Raw genomic sequence first — 8372 nt, forward strand, 5'->3', positions numbered from 1 at the left:
ATAGGGTTTTAATTAGTTAATTCGTTGTTATACTACCCACCTAGGAGACATGCCTATAGGATCTAAGTATAAAGAAAAATCAATTCCAATCGTTAATCGTTAGATATCCTGCCTATAGGGTAATACCACTCGCTTTTAAGTGTTAATATTAAACTTCCAATACTATTTCGTTGCCACTATTAGAAAGCATGCCTATAGGATCAAACTGTGTATCTTCAATAGTTATTACTACCAACTACTGTGTAAATCACCTAGATATCATGTCTATAGGTTTAATCGCTTATAATCTGTAATCAGCAGGCAGACTGTGTAGTCGCTTAGAAATTGTATCTAAAATGGCATCTTGCTCTGAAACTGCCTGCACGTTTGAATCCCAAGGTCACATAGAAACCATGTCAATCCCAAGTTAATGGCTTTAACTTGTCTCAATTCTGAAACTATCAAACGCCTAATTTGTTTGTGTGCATTTGTTGTCTAAGTGTGTAGGCTAACTTGAGCCCTTAATTGCCTTCACATGACGTCCAACTTGTTTTGTATATCGCCTAGTTTTATTATTTTGAGCAACCTAAGTTAAGTCTAGAACCACCTAAAATAGAGGTCCAAACGCCTCCTGGACCATAGGCATGGGACGGGTAGTGCACGCATAAGGCATGGCTTATAATCAACTAGTACGCCTTAGGTAACAACTTAAAGATAGTAACCGGGTAGCAAGAGAAGATAGTCTGTGCCCGCTGAATAATACGTGTAACACCCCACCTCGAGGGAGTTACGAAGTATTATTTATGTTGCACGGGGTGATCCTTTAGGCTAAAAACATAGGACCCCCATCTTGTCTTTAAACCAATTATCTGTGTTTACTCAAGGACTTTCTAATAATGATGTTTTTTCAAACTTCTTGTTTTTCTTTCTGACTATTTGACTAATTCATATAATTCAAGTTCGGCCGAGACCCACAGTTGTGGACCTCGAAGAGTACCTAACACCTTCTCTTCAAGGTAATTTGAGCCCTTACCAGATCTTTGGTGACGCAAACTAGTTAAACCAGAGTTATTTGCAAATAGGTACCCTAAATCACCTCAAACCCGTTAGGTGGCGACTCTCTCTTTTAACACATTCCTTTAAAAGAGTTGTCACGTGTCGAAGCCCGATTATGCGAGAAAGAGTGGTATGACAAAGAGGATGTGTAGTTTTAGTAGGATATAGGTTTATAAAAAGCCTTGAAGATAATGTTTGTATATATATGATTGAAAGAGTTTTGAAGTATGGTATATAGTGTTTGTATTTATAAAACTTGTAAGATATGGCCAAGTTATAAAGCACTATGTCTTTAAATGAATATGACTATTTGTGTAACTCTAATAAGGGTATTGTAAAAGGTGGGTCTATGATATACCTTGGTTTTCAATCTTCATTTTAATTTTTGAAGAAATCGTTGGAAGCCTTTTAACTGGGAAGTGGCACTTGTTTAGAAAAAACTCGATTTTTTAGTAGGCTAATTTCGAATTCCATTTCTAGTTTTTGAAAGAGAAGATTGTCATCCTTGCTAAAGTTGTTTTGGTTCTTAAAAACTTCATAACATTATTAGTAGAGATTAATAATATAAATAGTATATGATTAATGAATTAAAGCTATCTACGACTAAGTCCAATGCATCTTTTAATGCTATGTCTTTTAGGGCTTGCCTAGATTATCCACATGATTCAACGATATAGGATAAAGCACTCAATCAAATATGGTATATATACAGGTGTAAAACAATAATGAGTGTAATTAAAGTAGTATAGAGGAAGTACTGACTCTAGTTTGAGCCTGAAAAAAGGAAGGCCCAAAGAACTAAACTCTACTCCCAAATACCCCTCTATACTACTTTAATTACACTCATTATTGTTTTACACCTGTATATATACCGTATTTGATTGAGTGCTTTATTCTATATCGTTGAATCATGTGGATAATCTAGGCAAGCCCTAAAAGACATAGCATTAAAAGAGGCATTGGACTTAGTCGTAGATAGCTTTAATTCATTAATCATATACTATTTATATTATTAATCTCTACTAATAATGTTATGAAGTCTTTAGGAACCAAAACAACTTTAGCAAGGATGACAATCTTCTCTTTCAAAAACTAGAAATGGAATTCGAAATTAGCCTTCTAAAAAATCGAGTTTTTTCTAAACAAGTGCCACTTCCCAGTTAAAAGGCTTCCAACGATTTCTTCAAAAATAAAAATGAAGATTGAAAACCAAGGTATATCATATACCTACCTTTTACAATACCCTTATTAGAGTTACACAAATAGTCATATTCATTTAAAGACATAGTGCTTTATAACTTGGCCACATCTTATGCAGGATTTAGGCCTGAGATCTTGGAGATCTCGGCAGGCCCAATTGTAATACATGTTCAGAAAAAGAAGAGAAGGTCATTAGATATGTTGTTCAATGTATTTAGTTATGCATGAAATAAACTAATATGGGCCTATGACAAATTACACAGTTAATAAGCAATATAGAATATGTAAATTAGTGTGGAGTCACAAATGGCAAAGTGATTCACAATGAAGCCTTTTTGTTGTCATTAAACACTAAACCTAAAAGGAGTAATAAGTGTCAATATATTAGAGGCTAAGGGTAGAGTTCCACTCATGGCCCAAGCACTCTTTGGATCTCTGACACCTCAAAGTTCACAAGGGTCTCAAGGCTCAGGGCAGTGCTTGTGTCAGGGAGAGTAGCTCAACCAAGAACTAAACTCTACTCCCAACTAATCTCTACTCCCAATGAGGCACTCAATGTAAATCCACATACCACAGTGATACCGCACCATAGGAGTACATGCATCTCTCATAACAGTTAATACAAAATACTATAGGATCATAAGACAGACAATCACCCTAGTACCACAATCTAACATAAGTATATTATTCACTGTGAATAACATGATGTTAGGAATACTCAAAGAGATTAACTTCAGGTGCACACAAGAACATGAGCATTAGGCAGATTACTTTTGCAACTCAAACACCTAGACAATATGGCTTAAGAGTAAAGTAAATGCATAGTTCAAATATGTAACAGTCCATGGGCACAGATACATTTTCCTTAACAACCTTTAGTTAGATTAGTCAAAGATTTTATTTATCTAGGTCTTAATTTGTAGCATGCATGCAAGTTAATAGTCTCAATTAAAACATCTAAAGAATATTAATAGAGTCATAGGTTAACAACTTTAATTAGAACCTCTAAAGTCTATTAACAGAGATAGAAGTTGAACTCTATAATTAAAATTTTCTAAAGAGTATTGATGGTAGGCTATAATCTTGTGTTTTAGTCACTTATTACATTCTAATTTACTGCACTTTAATTGAGTTTGAGCGTTAACTGCTAGTGTTTTGCACTAATTGTGTGTTTTATGCCTTGTGGGAGTGATTCCAACCTATGTAGATGTTATAGAACTGATTCGAGCTAATTAGAACTTTGAAGTCTGAGTAAAATCCTAAAGGAATAAGACGGAATCGTATTCGGGGGTCGAGGATCACTTCTGGGCGTCAAAATTCAAGGAAAAATAATCTGCTAAAAAAATGCACTGGTGTTGCTCACAGTGCGACGCATCAGTGTAAAAATCTGTCAGAAAATGTCAAACTTCAGAGACTGGGTTATTGGGGTCTATCACGAAAAAGCACTAATGCTACGCACCCTGCTACGTACAGTGCGACTAATGAAAAGCAATAAATTTTCAAGTTTTCCTATTTCGGCTAGGAAAGGGTGATTTCGTTTGAACCCAACCCTACTTGGTATAAATGCATGGAAATGGTATTTTCTAAACTTTTGACACATCTAAGACCTAAGGAGGCTATAGATAAGGGGGAGAAGCTAAAGCAAAAGGAATTCATTATTCAATCCTCACTCAAGACAAGAGTTTAAATCGTTTAATGCTTTTCGTTATATTTATGATGAATTACTCCATATCTATGGAGTAGTTCTCTTTAGGGATTGATGGATTTGGTGTTTTGATGATTGTTTGTGGATATTAACTCTAGTTTTTATGTATTGAATTATTTTGGGTAATTTAATTATTGCATCTATATTCACATGTTCATGTAATCGAGAGAGGCATAACTTGTAATATTTTTGCATCATCTTGTTGGTTGAATTCATTGATTCTTCTTAGTAATCGAAAGAGTCCAATTGAATTATTGTTTAGACCTAGTTAGGAAGATAATCGAAAGAGGTTCTCCTAAAGACCAGTCCACTATGAATTTGTGCATATCTTCACCGAGCATAAATTGGTTCATATTGTGAGGTTGAGACTTAATCGAGAGAGAATTTTCTACTAAACGTTTGAACTAATAATTGAGTGAATTTGAGAGACTCACTTGAACATTAGAAGTGAATTAACGAGAGTTAAATCCCAGAAAATTATCTTGCACCTATCCAATAAACCCCTATTTTCTCCGATTGATATCTTCTTTGCTTACTTTTGTTATGATTGCCATTCGTCAATTAGATTTAGATTCGTAGTTAATTTTAGTTTTTAATCACATCATTCTCAACTATTGATCATTTTGGATAGCAATCAATCTATAAACTATGAAAATACTATTTAACTCCAATCCCTGTGGATACGATATTTTCAATTACTATATTCGACTAGCGAGCATATTTTAGTGTATGTTTTGCGCTCGTCAAGTATTAATAGAGATACAGGTTAGCAGCTTTAATCAAAAGCTTCTAAAGAGTATTAACAATGATATGGATTAACAACTTCAATTAGAACTTCTGAAAGGTATTAACAGCATTATAGATTAACAACTACAATTGATACTTTCTGAAGAGTGTTAAGAGAGTCTTAGACTAACAGTCCTGTCTCATTTCTAAAAAAAATGGCATGATCACTACTTTATAAAAGATCTCAGCTTCATACTAACCTCATTAGAGAATCAAACATGCTATTTTACTCAAATAGTAGCAACAGAAGATTCACATAAAGTTCACAAGCTAAGTCAGGTTTATTCATGTGAGCTTAGCGAAGTTCTAAGGTCAACATGGATATGTATATGATTAAAAGAGACAAGAAGAAGTATTTGAAGAACAAATAAGTGCAGAGTATCGAAAGTAACACCGACAACATACATTTAGAAAGGATCATACTACTATAAAGGTGTTAACACAATCAAATAAACAACATTACTTCATGAATTTCATAAAAGCGGAGTGATTACTTTAGGGATATGGTTAGGCAAAGCAAGTGAGGTATTTCAGATATAATGAAACTTAATGTCTGTATTTCAACACAATACATGAGGCATCAGAACATAAATATGTCTATAGCTTAAGTTAAGTGTAGGATAACTTTCAGGATACACACAGGAATGGTACAGGAATCCCACCAGCTTAGGACATACTTATGTAATGTGATCAAACAATCACGAATTTGATCATATGCTTAATGAACTTCTAAGAATTAGCAGAATCATAGGGGCATGTCAGGAAGAGAAAATTGATTTAAAGGTCTTGAACTAGTGTATGACAAACAAGTTCACATTTTTTGTTTAAGTCTAGGTTATCAAGTGAATCATTATGAAATGCAAATAACACTCAAGGCAGATTAGTATAACAGTCATAGTAGTACTAATAGAACATCAAGTAAATCCAAAACTAAATATCGAGATAGTTTGAGAGTTTTTAGGTTGCTTTCTAAACCTAACAGCAGAGATAAGTCATCAAATGTTCATTGGGATCAATTCATAATTCTAACTTCAATAATTTAAGGAAATTCATGATTCCAAAATCTAATTCACACCCATATGTCATTAACAAACATACAAAGCAATCTACTATTAACACGTTATTAACAACATCACTCAATAAGAGATAATAAAAAAATTCATACTCGGTAATTCAAACAAACAAAAGAAGAGTAGGATTGAGGTTTTACTGACCTCCTTTAGGGCAGCAAACCAAACAAGTGCTCAAATTAGCCATTTAGGAAATCAAAAGCCCAATCTTTCAATCTGTGAGCAAACTCAGAACCAGAAAGAGAGAAAAAGGCAGAGATTGAGTAAGAACTCGAACTTCAATCGAAAATTCCTAAGCAATACTATACTGTGTATTAATTTCTTAGATGTTAGGGGTTGTTGGTGATTGTTAGGTGAGAGCATTGAAGGCCCTATTTATAGTATCGTTCAGTCACTTAGGGTTTCGGCATATTCAAATTATGAGTAGAAGGTGACAATGAATTGATAATGTGAGAATAGTCGGGTAAAATCAGAAAGAACACAGGGAGAATCGATGAAGATCTTTACCTAGGCGTGTGAAGATTCGGAAAGACCATTGATGAGCAAAATCCGTCGGATAAGGCTTCCAATGTCCAAAGATCACTGCTTTGACCTATAGACATCGAATAACATGATGAAGCTCTGAGAAATCCTCATACATGCTCTGATTTGATGGAGAATAAGAGAAATCAAAAGATTTAAAGTTTTGTTATTTTGGTCTAGGCTTCGGATTTAGGGGATTTCGAATTTTATCAGTGAAAGGGGAAAGATTCAGCGAGAATCGCTGATATAGGAGACATGAGGGATGATTTCTTGATAGATTCATGACCTTGCACGAATTTGTGCAAGGTCTTTCGATTAATTTGAGCCAATGAGGTTGAGAGAAAAAAGGAGATAAAGGGTAAAGGGAGGCGGCCGGGCTGGTAGGGAAATGATTAGGGTTTTGGGGGATTTGGGGTGGGTCTTTAGGTTTAAAATATGGAGATTGGATCTGGGCCGTTGATCTTTTATATCAATGGTCCTTATAATTTGGGACTTAAGCGTTTTTGTGGAGAATTTTGGCGACTGTTGGATCCTTGTGATCTAATGACTAGGAGTAAATCTCTAGGGTTTTAATTTAAAGAGGAAGTGGAGTCAAAAATCATGGGTCGTTGATCATAGAAACGGACAACGCAGATCAATTTTGTTTGTTTTGTGTGTGTTCGAGACGGGTGACGTGGAAGGCTCTGATTGGTTTAAAAAGAATGGCAAGGATTGCCAAGGGGGATTGGAGGAGTTGTTTCGACTGGGTCATTTCAGATTCGGCTCATGTATTTGGGCAAAAATTAATTTAACAGATGGCCAATTTGTATTTAATTGAAGAATTGCAATTATAGCCTTTTTCCTTTTTAACCCTTTTAAAATTAATTTAAATAAACTTAATTGTTTTCAATAAAATATAGTAAAATTATAATTATCAAATATATTACTAATGTTGCAATTAATTATTTGTAAAACACTTTGTTTTTTATTAATTGTAACACTAATTTTAAATTATTAACACAGTAATCTAATTAATTAGAAACTAATGAATAATTCATTAAATGAGTTATAAAGCCAATGTTATATATATATATATATATATATATATATATATATAAAAGTTATTTTAATAATCGTAAAATGGTAACTACTATATATTTAAATATAATTACAATAATACTAATAATAAATTATTAATTTCAAAACTACTAGTATTTAATTAATTTTGTAAAAATAGGTATTACTGATTTAAAATATTTTCAAAATATTCATTGCAAATTATTAAGTATAAATAAATTAATTGAAAAGGGGAGGATCAAAATTGGCCGTGAATTTGCATGATTTGTATTGTTTCTCCAATTTCCTTGGTTGTTGTTACATTGGGGACCTTTGAAAATCCGATCCTCGATTTGCATGATTTGTATTGTTTCTCCAATTTCCTTGATTGTTGCCTACCCAATTCCCTTGGTTATTGTTGTTGTTATGCCTATTTCCTTGATTGTTAGAACCCCAATTTCCTTGGTTATTTTGAGAACGCCATTGATTTTGATTGGAGCTTTGGAAATTGCTCCATTGCCCTTGGTAATTGTTCACAAATTGTGCCTCTTCTTCTTTCTCTTGATAAGAATCATCTTGGTCAAAGCTACCATTATCTTGTGCATAATTCTCCACTTGGGATTGAAATTGTGGACCTTTTGTCCTCTTCTTGTTGACCAAGACATTCACCCCTTCCATAGCATGAACTTGCTTAGGAGCTTGGGTTTGATGAAGTTGGGCCTTAGCAAGTTGAGTCCTGGTTGTGGTCAATTCAGAAATATCTTGCCCATGGTCTTGAAACTCTTTATGAAGATGAATGATGTTGGTATCACCTTGGGGAACATTAGCTCGGGATTGCCAAGCCGAAGAGGTTTCTTCCATTTCTTCAAGAATCTCACATGCCTCTGCATAAGGTGTTGTCATAAAATTACCACCACCCAATTGATTGACCACACATTGATTCGTAGTATTAATACCATGGTAGAAAGCTTGTTGGTTCATGTTGTCGGTCATATCATTATTCAGGCACTACTTCACCA

Source organism: Nicotiana tomentosiformis, chromosome 8 (genome assembly GCF_000390325.3).
Source record: "Nicotiana tomentosiformis chromosome 8, ASM39032v3, whole genome shotgun sequence".
Lineage (NCBI taxonomy): Eukaryota > Viridiplantae > Streptophyta > Magnoliopsida > Solanales > Solanaceae > Nicotiana > Nicotiana tomentosiformis.